The sequence below is a fragment of the Ictidomys tridecemlineatus genome, chromosome 1 (genome assembly GCF_052094955.1).
Source record: "Ictidomys tridecemlineatus isolate mIctTri1 chromosome 1, mIctTri1.hap1, whole genome shotgun sequence".
Classification (NCBI taxonomy): domain Eukaryota; kingdom Metazoa; phylum Chordata; class Mammalia; order Rodentia; family Sciuridae; genus Ictidomys; species Ictidomys tridecemlineatus.
The window spans coordinates 255,422,269-255,439,273 of NC_135477.1; the positions used below are offsets into that span (position 1 = coordinate 255,422,269).

Genomic DNA, 17,005 nt, shown 5'->3' on the forward strand with positions numbered 1-17,005 from the left:
CCCCCTATCCCCTTATTCTATTCCACTGGTCTTCTTTCTTTCTTTTTTTAAAATTTGTTCTAATTAGTCATACATGGCAGTAGAATGCATTTCGACACATTATACACAAAGGAGCACAACTTCTTCCTCTGGCTGTACATGGTGAACTCCAATAGTGAAATCATGCATGTATATAGGAATGAGGAATATTCTAAACAATATGATTTGAGCTCTTGTAGTCTTGCATTAGACTTCATTAAAGGATCTTCCCTGCCCCCCACAAAATTGAGCTTATCACCGCTAAGAGTTCAGACTTTTGGGGGGCATTAGGATGCCATTCTATTTCATCTCATGGCATTTTCTGTAGACAATAGACAAAAGGTGGATAAAACCAACAGGCCCAGTGGAAGAGGCAAACATAACCGGGTTCCCATGCCCTTCTCTTTGGGTGGCCAGTGGGGGCTGTGTGCTGAGCTGGGTATTGGAACTACCTGGAAACCACAGGGAGGCAGCTTCGACTTAATGTGGCTCCCCGTGGGGCAGCTCTGAGCTCCCCCTGCAGGAAGCAGAGTCCAGCCAATCAGGCCCTGTTCAGTGTTCCAGACCCGTCAGCTCCATCGTCCTGTCCGTGAGAGATTTTTAGTTCTTCTGGTCGTAGCTGATCCTTCACATTTCTCTTTTCTCTCTTTTATCCTGCGAATGCCTGCTCTTTTCTTGGAGCTAGGGTGGAACTCAGGGCTTCATGCATGCTAGATAAGCACTCTACCACTGAGCCCCCATACATGCCTGGATTTCCCACTGTGGATGGGGGTGCTTACTGCTTTATCAAGGTAACACCCAAGGGGAAGGGGCAGAGCTGACGGTGAGGGACAGCCAGCTAGGTGGGGTGCAGTCCTCTGCCTTCAGAAAGCACAATCCAGAGCTACTTCCCTAGGCCTTCAGTTTCAGGAGAGCAGATTTCACTCCCCAGGGCAAACCTCCAGTGAGCATTTTGTCTGCCTGAAGCTGGGCCAAGTATAAATAAGGCACTTACCTGCACAGCAAAGCCACATCTGACAAATCAGCTTTGTCAGCAATAAATCTAAGTTTCCGTACATCATCTGTCTGACCTTTGCCTATCTTTCAGTTGTTCCCAAATTTTGGCAAGGAAAAGTAGGGTGTGAGATATTAACCTATAAAGTCATAAAGCTATGCCAGTGTCTCATTTAATGTGTCCTTGAGCTAGTCATTAATTCAGTTCTGTTCCCATGAGTGTCCCAGATACTGTGATCATATTGAAGATAAAGAAAAAAAAATGAATCGTAGCCTCGGGCCTCAGTGAGTTCATCTTGGCCAGGACACAGACAATCAAAGAGAATCAGAGAACTTGGTGCTTGGGGCTTACAGAAGAACCAATTCTAGAGCCCCAAGGCACTTTAAACTGAGGCTGCAGGTCTTCTGGAGATCTCAGATGCAGCCGTGGCAGCTTCTGCAGGACTGGTGAGGTGGGGCTCGGCATCTCCCAAGGTCCCATGTGATCCTCTGCTGCTGGTCTCGGGCTGCCCTGAGCAGGGAGGACAAGGCTACATGGCACCTTGTAGGAGCCAAACTGCAGAGCAAGGTGCAGGATCCATTTCAGAGGCTGTCTGAGGAGAGGACAGCTAAGCTCTTCTACAAAGCAAGTTCCTGGCCAAGGAAGACGTGGGGGAGTGGGAGGCCAGGCAGAAGAACAGGTCCACAGCTAAGGGACTGAGGAAGGTGTCATGGTTTTTTTTCTTTTTTTCTTTTTTTGACATTTTCTTAATTTTTAGTCAACAATGAGAGGCAGAACGGTAAGTAAACAGGGGAGGATTTGGAAAGGGGAGAAAGATGGGGGATGGTACTCAGTAGCAAGGATGGAGCTTCACTTTCAGCCTGCAAGCAATGGGAAACGTTGAAGGTTTTGATGGGAATTACTGTTTAAAACCGTTTTAAATGTATAGAATGATTCAGAAGATATTTCAAAGCCTCCCCATATACCCCACACCCATTTTCTTTGCCCCTATTCACACCTGACCTCCGTATGGTATATTTGTTACCATTAATGGACCAATATTGACACGTTATTTCTTATTAAAATGCATAATTTATTCGTGTTCCCTTTATACCTAGAGTCCTTGTTTTGATCTGGGATCCCACCCAGGATGCCACATTGGATTCAGGTACCTGTCCCAGGTTGCTCTTGACGGTGGCAGTTTCTGTTCCTTGTTTCTTATGACCTTGGCAGTGTTGAAGAACACTGTCAGGTATTTTGCCGGATACTCTTCTATTGGGGCTTGCTGGTGATTTTCCCATCATAAGGCTGGAATTATAGGTTATTGGGAGAAAGACCACAGAGGTAAAACGCCATTATCATTGCGTTAGATCAAGACTACACGCTGGCAACAGGAATCACGGGTGTTGATGTTGACCTTCATCACCTGGCTGAGTGTGCCAGGTTTGACGTCTGTGAGTTTCTCTCCGCCTTCCTCCTTTCCACACTGCAGGTTTTGGAAGGTAGTTACTGTGTTCAGCTCCTCAGGAGAGGGACTCCTGCTCCCCTTCCTTGAGGGAAGAGTATTATTTGAAATATTTCTACATAGCAGACTTGTCTCTTCTTATAAATTTATTTAGTAACTGATTTGTACCTGCAGGGAGTCACAGGTATTTATTTCAATACTATTTCATTTGTTTTGCTATTCAGATTGGTCCTTGGAGACTCTTGGTGGATGCATTGTTTAAAGGCTTTTCATCACTGGGGACTCTATCAGTGGCAACTGGGACCTGTCAACAGACCTCCCTCAACGTGGAGCTCCCTCTGATAGCTTCTTCACTATCTGGCTCTGGAAGCATCCGGTGCATTTCCCACCCCCGTCTTAGAATCAGTCATTTCTCTAAGCAATCCTGGTTCCTTTCATGAGAGTACCGTGTTTGAACCCGAGATCTGAGTTCTCAGCAGACAGAACAGGGAGATGTAGAGGCATGCCCTCCCTTCTGTGTCTACACATCTATAAATAATTGTGAGTGTAACCATTTGTATCCATATTCAGCTAAACGCAAGTTTACATGGATGTCTCTGGACTACAGTTTATCACTGCAGCATCCTCCCCTGGCCCTTCTGTAATTCCCACTCCTACAGGGAGAAAACTGGATTCCCCACCCACCGCCCCTTTGCTCTTGCTGAGCTGCAGTGTGCCTGTCACAGTGTCAGCTTGGTGGTGCACCCCCTGACCCTGGGGCATGTGTTCTGGGCAGCTCCCTTTGCCTTCAGTTCTTCAGACTTGAATGTTTCTAGAGTTAGAGTCAGAAGCTTTTTTTTCTCTCTCTCATCAAGAGGTTAACACGTTTGCATGACAATAGATTCTCTAATCACGTTCTGAATTCCTTCCTGGGATCCCACAAACTCCTAACATGAGCTTTTAAAAATTTGGACGCATTTGAGTTTCATTCTTTGAATTCTAAAATTCTGTAGGTTTTGCCAAGTGCATAAGGTCATGTTTATCATCACAAAATCATGCAGAATTGCTTCACTGCTCTAAGAATCCCTTATTTCCCCATCATCCTTGCCTCCCTCACCTTGAGTCCTGACAGCTGATAACAATTTTTATGTTTTTAGCTTTTACAGATGTTCTAGTTTATTTGAGATCATACTGTATATAATCTTTCCAAATTGGCTTTTTTAAATTAACAGTGTACATTTAAGTTTACTACATGCCTTTCTGTGACTTGGCAGCTCATTTAATTTTATTTCTGAATAATATGGCATTATATGGATGTAACACAGTTTATTGATCCATTCATCTATTGAAGGATATCTTGCTTGCTTCCAGTTTTTGGTATTTTGAATAGAGCTGCTGCAGACGTCCACATACATGTCTTTGTATGGACATACACTTCCTAATAAGTTGAGTAAATACCTAGGACACCACTGCTGGATCCCACGGTGAGACTATGTTTAGCTTCGTATGAAACTGCCCAACTGCCTGCCATTCCCACCAGCGATGGGTCAGAGTTATTTGGCTCCACATCCTTGCAGCATTTGCTGTGGCAAGTGTATTTGATTTCAGCCATTCTAGTAGGTCTGTGGTGGTATCTTACTGCTGTTTCAGTCATCAGTTACCTGATGACATATGATGTCGAGCATCTTTTGATCTGTATGTTTGCTGTCTCTATACCTTCTTTGATGAGACATTGTTGCACATTTAATATCAGATTGTATATCTTCTTATTTTAGGGTTTCAAGAATTCTTTATATTTTTAGATATAAATCCTTTGTAGAATACAGATTGTGCATTTTTCTTTTTCTTTTTATTAGTTTGTAGCTAGTCTTTTGGTTTTCTTTACTGTATCATCACAAAGGCAGACTTTATAATTTTAGTGAAGTCTAATTATTCAACTTGTTCTCCCATAGAGTATACTTCTGGTGCTGCATCTAAAATTTCATGGCTACATGCAAGCTTGTTAGATCTTTCTCTGTTTTCTTCTAGAGGTTTTATGGTATTGCATTTAGATTTACGATCACTTTTGTGTTAATTTTTATAGAAGTCACAAGGCCTGTGTCTAGATTATTTGTGCACAGATGCCCGTTTTCAGAATGGTCCTAGCACCTTTGTTGAAAAGATTACCTTTCCACTGAATCATTGTTGCTCCTTCGGCAGTCCATTGAGTACAGCTGTGCAGGTCTTTCTGGGTTTTCTCTGTATCCCACTGATTTTTCAATTCAATAATACCACTCTGGGTTAACTGTGACAGCTTTTTAGCAAGCTCTGAAGTCAACTAATGTAGGCCACACTTTCTTCTCCTCCTCCTCCTTCTTTTTCTCTCTCCTCCTCCTCCTCCTCCTCCTCCTCTTCTTCAGTCTTTTGCTGACTTCTGGGTCTTTGGCCTGTTCATATATAAGGTGATGCATCACATCAACAGAATGAAGGATAAAAACATGATCATCCCAACAAATGCAAATCAAAACTGACAAAATTCAACATACTTCTATGATAAAAACTCTCAATAAACTAGATACAAAAGGAATTTAATAAACCCTTCAACTTAATAAAGGCCATATATGAAAATCCCACAGCTCCATCATGCTCAGTGGGGAAATCAAAACTCTCCCACGAAGGTCAGAAACAAGGCAAGGATGCCCATGTTCATTACTTCTGTTCAACAGAGTACTCGGAGTCCTAGTCAGAGCCATTCGGCAAGAAAAATGGACAAAATTCATCCAAACTGGAAAGGAAGGAGTAAAATGTGTTTATGGATGGCATGATCTGATATGTTGAACACAAGACTACACACACACACACACACACACACACATTGTTAGAACTAATAAATTCAGTGAAGTTTCAAGATATCAATCCACTATAAAAAGCACTTGCAATTCTATATACGTATACTTTAGAATAAGTTTGTTAATATCTGCAAAATAGTTTACTGGGATTTTCATTGGGCTTGGGTTGAATCTGTAGATGAAGTGAGGAAATGTTGACATTATAACAATATTTTGAGTCTTCAGATTCACAAATGTAAATTCTTTCTTTTGTTGGGATCCACCTTGACATCTTTCATCATACATAAATATATATGTATGGTTATGTATATTTTATAGTAAAATTATATATCTTTTAAAATTTTTTAAAAACTTGTTTTAATTAGTTATATATGACGGTAGAATGTACTTTGATACATCATATATAATGGAGCATAATTTCTCATTCTTCTGGTTATACATGACATAGAATCCCACTGGTCATATTGTTATATATGTACATCGATAATAATGTCTTTTTCGTCTACTATCCTTCTTACCCCGTACCTCCACCCCTCCCTTCACTCTCCTCTACCTAATCTAAAGTAACTCTATTCTTCCCTACCCACTTCCATCCCATTGTGAATTAGCATCCACACATCAAAGAGAACATTTGGCTCATAGTTTTTTGGGATTGGTTTATTTCGCTTAGCATGATATTCTCTAGTTCCTTCCATTTGCTGGCAAATACCATAATTTCATTCTTCTTTAAGTTGTATATGTACCACATTTTTTTTATCCACTCACCTGTTGAAGGGCACTTAGTTTGTTTCCATAGTTTAGCTATTATGAATTGAGCTGCTGTAAATGTTGATGTGGCTGCATCACTGTAATATGCTGATTTTAAGTCCTTTGGGATAGCTGGGTCAAATGGTGGACTCTCCATTCTGCTTTCCATAATGATTGCACCAATTTGCATTCCTATCAGCAATGTATGAGTGCACCTTTCCCCCCATGTACCTGCTAACATTTATTGTTGTTTGTATTCTTTTTTTTTTTTAAAGAGAAAGTGAGAGAGGAGAGAGAGAGAGAGAGAGAATTTTTTTTTTTGAGAGAGAATTTTTAATATTTATTCTTTAGTTCTCGGCGGACACAACATCTTTGTTGATATGTGGTGCTGAGGATCGAACCTGGGTCGCACGCATGCCAGGCGAACTCGCTACCACTTGAGCCACATCCCCAGCCCCTGTATTCTTGATAATTACCATTCTGTCTGGGGTGAGATGAACTCTTAGAGTAGTTTTGATTTGCATTTCTCTAATTGCTAAAGATGTTGAACACTTTTTCATATATTTGTTGTTGAATAAGAGTAATGAGAGAGATATCCTGTCCTTACTTCCTACTTTAAATTTTAAACAATCAATTTGTCAGTTTTGTGAGAAATCAAATAGAAACAGGAGAGGAGGCAGTGCTTAAGTGGTCTAATTAAGGAATGATTGTCAGGGGCTGGGAGGGCAGCTCGGTGGTACAGCACTTGCCTGGCACGTGCAAGGCCCTGGTCCAATCCCCAGCACTGCAAACAAACAAACAATTTGCAAAACTGTAGAAGAGATGATTGAAAGGAGTTGAATTCAAGATAAATGACAACCTGTGGACCTGGTGACTCCTAAGGATGGTGATAAGGAGTAGCACTGAGTTACAGATGACTTGGTCTTGTGCAGAGAGGCAGTGAGGTGGTGCCACCTTGCAACAGAGGGAGCACAGGAAGGCCAGGATTGCTCTCAATGCAGTTACTTACCTTACAGTTCACTCACTCTGTGTTCCTAGGTCTTTTCAAGGTAAGTGCTACTATTAGTTCAGATGAAGGAAACAGAACAGAGGTGAGGAATGGTTAAGTAGCTGTATGAAGTCACTGAGCCTGTGGAAGAGACCATGTTTAGACTCAGCGCATCACCCCAGGGTCTGTGCTCCTAACCACATGATTCTTACCCAGGTATCTACTGGGGAGATGGATTCAGTTTGGGCATATGGTATTCTCAGGAGGTGTGGGATGCATATATTTCTTAAGTCATGTGATTGACATGTTGTGTTTTTTTTATCATATTCTTCATACATTTTTGATGACCTAGAATGTTTCACAATATCTATTTTATTTAAGATTATATGGTACTAAAGTATTGACTCCCCAGGAGGTTCTGACATAGCTGGCAGTAACATGTTATTGGGACTGGTCCACACCTCTTACATGTGTCTCTGCTCAATCTCTATCAGCATTGAAAACCAGAGAAAAAAGCTCTCTAGATGCCAGAAACTTCAAGAGAGGGCCATGCCCACATTGCTCGTGCCACAGATTTGGAAGGACCACCTCTGCTCAGAACAGTGAAGAAAACCCAGAAGAGTCCTCCAACATTCCCGGACTCAGGCATAAAGACTGGAGGCCAGGGCAGGCCACAGAGTGGGCGGGAACTCAGGGATGCTGCAGTGTGTGGAGAGGGATGCAGAAGGGGTGCAGGGAGCAGAGCTGCTGCTCAGGCCGAGGTGCTCCAGCACTGGGAGCCGTCACAGTGGTCCAGAGCCACCGTACCCAAAAGGGAATGGAACGGAGAGCTGCAAGGGACAGGGAGAAGAGTCCCCTGGAATTCCTGTCCCCAGGGCCGTCAGTGCTCATCCCCAGCTGGGAAGCCTGAGCTGAAAAGGCACGTCTCTGGGAACATTAAGCTTTCCTGTCTCCTTTTTTCTGGATTGAAAAATTCTAAAGGAGTTGATAAAAATCTTTAAATGAATCATTTTTAGTTTCTTTTATATGAAAAAACATAGAATTCTAAAAATCTCTTAAAATAATCTTATATACTTTTCTGAATTTTAGTGTATGTTCTGAGTTGTGGCTCTGTGGTAGAGCACTTGCCTGGCTTGTGTGAGTCACTGGGTTTGATTCTCAGCACCACATAAAAATTAATAACGCATAGGTCCATAGACAACTAAAAAGAAAAACCATGTGTGTGTATATATATATATATATATATTTCACATATATTATATATAATATTTATATGATATACATACATATATGATGTAACATATATATACATGAAAGGGAGTGAGTTGAGCTTAAAGAAGATTCATAACATATAAATACCATATGAGGATTTTATCATATTTATTAAAGAAGAAATTAGGAAGTAGATAGACACATAAATAAGAAAAGAAATCATAGTGGTACACACACTGTTGTACCTTTTTCCAATCTCCTTAATCGGTATATAGATTCAAAATACAAGCATATTAATTTAATTTGTTAGGCCTAAACTTTTAAAATACTGACCATACTAAGGTTTATTTTAAATTTGGTTCTGGTTTCTAACACAAAGACAGGCGCATGGAAGGCATGTGTTAAATATTCTTGGAAACAATGAACTAAAAAAAAAATCAATAAAAATGTTTCCTACCTTCAGCATTTTTACTTCAGAGCACACCTGTTAGCCACATGTAATGACCCTTTCCAATGTTTTTCTAAAAACTTTGAGCTTGATTTCTTGGTTCATGTTGCCACCTCTGTTTTTCTTTGTTTGATTGATTTGCCGTTTCCCCACCGTTTCGTTTTTAGGCCTTGGGGGCTTCAGTTGAGGTATGTCTCTCACAACAGAGTGTAGAACTTGCTTCATGTTCCTGGGAGCCTCCTGTTTTGTGAGTCTGTCTCTTACATTGTTGTCCTAACTGGGCTCCTCTGCCTTGTGCTTTCTCGATGGTATCTTCCCTCTTTTGTTTCCTTTCTCTAGAGATCTAGGTTTTATTTCTCTTTTTCCTTCCCGCGCACACCTAGTGACCTGAGGAGGGACAGCCCACGTGCGTTCTGCTACTGAGTGTTGAGGCTGGCTTTTTCCATGAGCCCCGGTGACTAGTTCTTGCTTTCCAGTCCCCATCCTGGTCCTAATTCTTGCCCTACTGGGTGCTCTTTCATGGATGCGGCCCCTCATTCCCCTCAGTGTCATGAACCCTGGTGAAGATATTTGGGAGGTGTTCAGGGCATAGCTCTGCTTGGCGAGGGAATGCGGAGCCCCAGAGGCAGGCGTGAGCTCTGTGGATCCTTTCTGGTAAGTATCAGGCAGCAGCCTGTTGGTAACGCCAGCTACAGTGTCGTGGTGGCCTTGAGAAATCTTCACTGCAGTGATTATTACTTAACTATGATATGATTTTACTTTCAGTCAGAACAGTTGCTTCAATAATGAAACTTTCTAAAAATTGGTTTTTGGAAAACCAAAAGTTAAAAAAAAAAACAGAACAGTTTGGAAAAATCTACTTTTATAATTATTTTCTTACCTAGCAATCTGACTGGAAATAGGCAACAGAAAACAGTCATGACATCCTCCTTATGTAATTCTGATCCAATTAAACACTTGGCTGATCAGTGAGCATCAAATGCATATAAATAATATTCCTTGCCCAAGTAGGTTGAAGTCTAGTGAGGATAAATCTTTCACTATTAATTCAAAAGTAGGGAAATACTATAATCACAAATACTTTACCTACGTAAAAAGTAATGCATTATTCTGGGGTAATGAAATAGAAACAATTTATTTTCAACTGCCGTTCTTTGTCTCTCTCTCTCATCTATGTTCATTACTTTTATTCATTTAAGATAACTCCTTCAATGCTTCCCATGTTGGTGTACAAGCCTTTTTACACACATGATGAAGTCACTTAATTCTTGAGCAACTCTCTAGGCAGATGTTGGTACTTCGCCCATTCTGCAGATGAGAGGACTGAGGACTTGGCTCCAGGCAACTTTGTCTGAGTCTGTGGTCCTGGACTGGACGTCACACTCTAAGGTCTCACCAGCACCCACTGCCTTTGTCTTGGGTGGTTTTAGGGAGGGAGCAGTACATGGTGCCAACACCGTATCAAACGTGTGTTGACAGCCCTGGTCTGTCCCTCACTAACTATAAGTGACGGTGGTGAGTACAAGCACGGCCCTGAGGACCTCCACATCCTCATCGCTGGGACCCTGAAGACAAGAAGACACTGCACTTGAGACTATGTCACTTTTTCTTTTAAGAAGTTTGTTCTAATTAGTTACTCGTGGCAGAGGAATGCATTTTAACACACTGTCCACAAATGGAGCACGACTTCTCATTCCTCCGGCTGTACATGGTGCTGAGTCTCCAGTAGTGTAATTAGACATGTGTATAGGAGGCAATTCTTCTGTCCTTCCCATCCCCAAGCCCCATCCTTCCCCTCGCCCCCCTCTGCACAGTCCAAAGTTCCTTCATTCTTCTCTACCCAGCCCCACTATGGATCAGCATCCACTTATGAGAGAAAACATTCAGCCTCTGGATTTTCGGGATTAGCTTATTTCACTTAGGATGATATTCTCTAGTTCCATTAATCTACCTGCAAATGCCATAATTCCATTCTTAATTAAAGCTGAGTAATGTTCCGTTGTGTATGTGTACCAATTTTCTTTATCCATTCATCTGTTGAAGGGCATCTAGATTGGTTCCATGGTTTAGCTATTGTGAATTGAGCTGCTATAAACATTGATGTGTCTTTGTCACTATACTATGCTGATTTTAAGTGCTTTGGGTATGAACCTAGGAGTAGGATAACTGGGTCAAATTGTGATTTCATTCCCAGTTTTCTGAGGAATCTCCATACTGTTTTCCAGAGTGGTTGCACCAATTTGCATTCCCACCAGCAATGTATGAGTGTGCCTTTCCCCCACATCCTCACCAACACTTAATATTGCTTGTATTCTTGATAAGTGCCATTCTGACTGGGGTGAGATGAAACCTTAGAGTAGTTTGTTTTGCATTTCTCTAATTGCTAGAGATGATGTTCATTTTTCATATGTTTGTTGATTGATTGTATTTTTTCTTCTGTGAAGTGTCTGTTCAGTTCCTTAGCCCATTTTGAGACTATGTCACTTTACACAGCAAAAGGGACTTATGGATGTCCTGAGACTTATTCATGGGTTGTTCTTAAAACATGGAGATTCTCTGGTTTATTCAAGTGTGTCCAATGTTCCCACAGGTGTCCTTAGAAACAGGAGCAGGAGAGGTATGCAGCAGGATATATTTCTCATACATTGTATGAGATATTTCATGGGGTCACTGCTGGCTAATAGGGGGTGTCATGTGTCAAGGGAGGAGACCTCAGTCCTTCAACTGCAAGGAACTGAGTTATGCCATAAAAATAATGAGCTTGGAAGCAGTTTCCTCTGCAGATCTTCCAGGAGAGGAGACAGCCTGGGTGAGACCTTGTTCGACATCCTCAGCAGAGAACTCAGTCAATCCATGTTGGACGTGTGAACTGAAAAACTCTGAGATAATAAATGGCTGTTTTAAGCTGCTAAGTTTGTGGGATATTGTTAGGCATCAATAGCATGCTAATACATTAACTGTAGGACAAGTTCCTGAACAATGCCGAGTTTGTTTCCTTGAGAGGCACTAACGCTGTAGCTCAGGGACAGAGCCCTCTCCTAACATTTGCGAGGCCCTGAGTTCGATCCTGAGCACCATAAAAACAAAAGTGCATTGTGGAATAGAGTGGAGGGGACGTCAACAGGGAAACTCTGAATGAGGAAAGTGGCATTTCATCTGGCATTCAAGGCATAGGCTGGGTTTTGATAGACAATCCAGATCAACATGCAACAAGTAGAGAATAGAGGAGAAATACTCCACAGTTTGTCCAAATCTATCCCACGATGGTTGCATAGAGGTACAGATTTGCATTTTAATGGACAGGGGGAATAACTAATGCCAGACTGAGGCTACCTCCAGAGGCAACTCTCAGTCCTGGAGAACAGCGGGGGTGAAGACGTGGCGCTCAGGGCGGCACAGCGCAGAGGTTTCCGGCCCTCATGCTCATGGGCTGAGCTGGCAGGAGCAGGGCCAAGGCAAGACTCGGTTCCTTTCAGCTCTGTCCCCTGGACTCTGCCTGCACAGATGAGAGGTGAACTTGCTATGTAAAGAGAACCACTGCACCTAGAGGAGGCGGGATCCCAAGTCCACGTTCACAGATGAGAGCAGATGATCTACTTCACGTGGCCTCTGCTATCCTACAGAATTCAAAGGAGGCCAGGATGCAAAATTAAGCCACTGAGATTTTAAACAGCATTAATTCAGAGACTGCAACTCTGCTGGCTTGTTGGAAAATGTCGGTAAAGGAGGGGGGACAGGGTGTGGGAGGAACTGTTTCCTAGGACGGCCACAGCCAACTACCACAGACTGGGTGGCTTCACAGAAACTTATTCTCTGATAGTTATGGAGGCATCAAGTCCAAAATCATGGCATTGGCAAGACTGGTGGCTTTTTCAGGCCTGGGGAAATTGCCTAGCTTCTGGTAGCTGCTGGCAGGTCTGGACTCTCCTTGGCTCCCATCTGTCTATCTTTAAGTGGCCTTTTTTCTCTCCTGTCTCTAAGGGCCCCAGACATTGGCTGTAGGACCCACAGGTAGTTCATAAAACTTTCATCTCAAGATGCTCAACTGCATTTGGAAAAACTGTATCCACATAAGGTCATATTCACACATTCTAGAAACTAGAACTTGGACGTGTCTTCTCTTTCCAACTTATCACAAGGACTGTTACCTAAAACCTAATGAGAAATAGCATGCATCTCCATAAATATGGAATGAGAAGAGAAAACGTGAAAGCAGGCTCAGTGTGGTTAATTTATGCAGGTAGCAAATTAAGTTGAAAAAAATCAAAATACCCTTCCCTAATTTGGATTTCAGGTAAATGTTGATATAACCATCTACATGAATAGAAAGACTCATTTTAAAAATATGAAATACCTGGAAAACTTGAGTCATTATTAGGCAGCTGTAATTTATAAGTCTGTCTTCCTCCTCCATTCCAGAATTGCAGGCTCTAACATTAAAATATTTTTAAATAATAAAAGTAATACAATTAAAATATTACTTTTCCATTTTGATTTCGATTTTTTAAAAATTATTGGCTGTTATTTGGTCCAGCAATTCCAATTAGTAATAGTGGTGATTCATTATTATTTGTTTTTCTGTCTTTTAAAAGCACATATGTTGTTTGCAGAATCATCTTTATTTAGCAAGGTTTGTGTGAGATTAAGTCAATTTCCAATTACTGTCTTTATAACTGTTATGAGTTAATTTATGTAACAGTGCTTTATAATGTAAAATAATATGAAAATATAAAATAGAATTTCATCAGCCAAAGCGAGGCACATTCCCACACTTAATTTTAAGTGGCCAAAGGTGTAACCAGGTCTCAGAAGGAGTGAAAGCTAGATTTTGTTAATAGCCTAATTATTGCAGCTTAGAATCCCAAACCTATACACAAGGAAAGGATGATATACTAATGATAAAATGGCAATACATTTTTAGATTCCATTTATAGGTACAATTCTTCCATGTTTGATCAAAAAGTGATTGGGTATTGATAAGTAAATTCCATTTACTTCATTATCTCTGGAACAACAACAAAAATGTGTATCAAAATGTCTTACAGAAATGTCGGTAATACTACAAGTCTTGCTCTTCTTTCTGAACTGAGATTCAGCTAGGGCATGCAATTCCCAGAACATCTGAGGGGTTCTGAGAAGTCCAAATATCCAAGGTCGGTGTCAAACTAGTAGATGTGTGTGTGTGTGTGCATGTGTGCATGCATTCAGTAGGTGCGTATGCATTGTGCCACTAAGACCATTTACTGGTATTTGAATTTTCCTCTTTCCAAAGTCACCTCTCATAGGCCTGAAGTCAGAAGTGCCACCATGACTGGATAGGGACCTGGATAGAAGCATTTGATTGTCTTCAAGACAGTCCACTGACATCCCTCCACTGGCTCACTAACCAAGCCAGATCCTGTGCATGGACAAAGATGTCCATTGTCATGTCTTTCCACATGAGAACTCAAGTGGAACAGATATCCTGTGGACCGTGACAGACATGCCACATGAGTAAAAATAGACTTTTGTCATTTGGAGTTATGATGAATGATGAAAAAGGCCACCAATTGTTCCTGTCATTACATATGTGCCCCCTTGCAATGAGACTTCTTATTCTTTCTCTTCCTCCTTGGAGTTAGCCTGGGTCTTTGACTTGTTTTGATCAGAGGAACTCCGAGGTAGTCCTGGGCAAGTTTCCCTTGGACTTCACAGTCTCCACTCACCCCTCCTGCTCCCTGGAGGCCACTATGTGAAGGCAGAGTCAACAGGGAGAGATGATCTACAGGAAGAGATGCTGACCACTGCCCTGCCTCCAGGCATGTGAATGGGCCTGGCATGGACCCCTCAGTCCCCTTTGGGTCACCAGGTGACTGTAGCTACATGCCTAACTGGCAAAACTAACAGAAGAACCTGCAGCTGAGCCCAATCCAAACCTCTGACCCACAGAACTGCAAATTAAAATACTGTGTTACTTCAAACCATTGACTTTGGGGGCTTTGTAGGTGGCAATGGGTAGTTATGCTGCACAAACCAGCCAGTCCTGGCTGATGCATGTGTGTGTGTGTGTGTGTGTGTGTGTGTGTGTGTGTGTGCGCACTACAAATCTGCATATTATTTATACACACAGATTTATATAAGTATATATCAAATTAATTTTTATCAGAAGACTGGGTAAGGAATGTGATTCCATTTTCATTTCATACATAAGGAAATTCAGATGCTCACTGAAATTCCCCTCATTGCTATCAAGATGAATTCAGCAGATGGCTAGATTAAAGGGGTCTTTAAATGCGGACTTGAGGAAATCGCTCTCTAATAGCTAATTTTTCTGTAGACGAATGATATTAAAACCAGATTGTGAGGCTTGAAGATCAGTATCTCTGCTTTTCCTTCTTTGTGCTGATGTATTCCAGAATGTGTCATTCAGCCGGTGCCAGATGGGATCGAGGCCACCACTCGGGTCAGAAAAGATAACATTCCTGCATTGCCTGCAGGAATAGAACTGTGTCACTCCTATCCAGCCCTGCTGGGGCCAGGCCAGCTCATGGGGGCTGAAATGCAGCCTGGAAATCTACTGAGGCTTTTCATGCAGAAAGCTTAGTAGCATAAAAAGTTGCGAAGAACTTTCTGAGTGATTTCATCTGAGCAGGCGGGTTGCTTTACAAAAGAAAGCAGTGCTCAAGCCAATGACAGCCTGTGGCTAGAAAGAACAATATTAGTTCAAATGAAGAGGTTTTAATTAAAGGTGAAACTTGGATGGGAACTATGTATTCATTTTATGTTGTTGCCATAACAAATGACCCAAAACATAGAGGGTTAGGACAACCCAATTTATTATCTTCCATTTCTGAAGGAAGTTGGGGACAGACCTCATCAGGTTGAAATCAAGTGCTGGCAGGGGTGGGCTCCTTCCTTGGTACAAACTTTTCCTTGCTCAATCCAGGGGCATAATTCAGTTCCTAGGAGCAACTGGATGGAGGTCCCCCATTCTTCACTGCCTGTCACCTGGGGCCAGTCAGCTGCAAGGACCTTTCTCCAATCTTTGCAAACTGTCCCCAGGTCTCAGAACCAGCCGCCCTGACTATCCTTACTTGCCCACTGTGCACTCCCCTCCTTCCTCTCCTGATGTTAAAGAGCTCAGGCAGACAGACTGGGACCTGGGAAAATCCAGGGTAATTTTCTCATTTCCCGGTAGATAACCTAAATCAAGTCTGCAGAGTCCCCTTGGCCAGGTGAAAGGGGATATTCACAGGTTCTGGGAATTAGGACATGGACATTTGGGGATGATCATTCACCCTCCCACGGTCCAGGGAGTGGCAGAGGCTTATTGGACATAAGCATGTGCAGTACTTCCCAGCACCGTCATTTTGGGTGTATGAGTTCAAAAAAGGACAGATTAAGTGCTCTGGGCACCCCAGTAATTGCTGGGTCATGTTCTGTATAAGGAACAATTGAGGTTCAGATCTTGGTCCTATTTTTTGATGGCTTATGATTTCAGAATTTTCCTTTGTGATTATTATTCTTTAAAACACCTCCTACAACTCGGAAGTTCCTTCCTAGCTGAATGCTCAGTCTTATCCATTTCCCCATCTTGAGAAATTCTCTGGGGAGTTGACATGAGCCTCTTGCCTATGTGATGTGACCCAAAAGACCTGCTGTGACCTCTCTCCTGACCCTTGCTGGCGAGAGGTCCCATCCAAGGGCTTCCTCCCCTTTCAGGAGGTGACAGGGGAGTGCCTTCACTCCCAGCCCTGTGGGGCCAGCGCTGCTGTGTCTCAGAGGCAGGGTGGTACAGAATCCATAATGAGATGAGCTCTGCGGCTGAGCCTGCCCCGTGACCTGGTGTGAAGGTTGCCACGGGTGCTTTCCTCCCGATATTTCCAGGCGGTTGGCACAGTGGTTCCGTCACCAGGAATGCCCACCCCCAATTTCTCAGACTTCCGGAGGCCAGGCTGTAATCGTGTCCACTGGCCAAAAGCATGGTCATTGTCTAGGTGGCTCATAGAGACGAAAGACTCTGGGATGTGAGGAAACGGCACCCCAGCTACTGAACTGGGCGGGCGTCTCCGCGTGGAGGGAGGTTGCTACCGAGATCAGCCACTTCATGAGCCACCACCTTTATCAGAGGCAGCTGGGAAGGTGGCCACAATTAGAGATGTGAGGTGGCTTTTCAGAAGCCAACCTCCTCACCCTCATAGTCCCTGTGCCTCATCAGAGGGATGCCACCTGCTCCCCTAGGACAGAAAATCACACAGGGGTCTAAGGCTAACTGCCCACTTTGAGAGTCCAGAATCTGGTTTGTTAGTTTTCACGGAGGTTAGCAAACTTGGGGGGAGCAGCCACACTAGAGAATTAGAACAGACAC

At 42.6% G+C, this 17,005-nt stretch overlaps 1 long non-coding RNA gene across 1 annotated transcript; it reads left to right on the plus strand.

Annotated features, from left to right (window-relative positions):
* The first annotated feature begins 1,326 nt into the window (after nt 1-1,326).
* On the plus strand, nt 1,327-8,004 carry LOC144366900 (uncharacterized). The gene is made up of 3 exons (XR_013426074.1): nt 1,327-1,790; nt 2,681-2,996; nt 7,493-8,004. It is a non-coding gene; the product is annotated as an uncharacterized LOC144366900 (long non-coding RNA).
* The last annotated feature ends 9,001 nt before the right edge of the window (nt 8,005-17,005 follow it).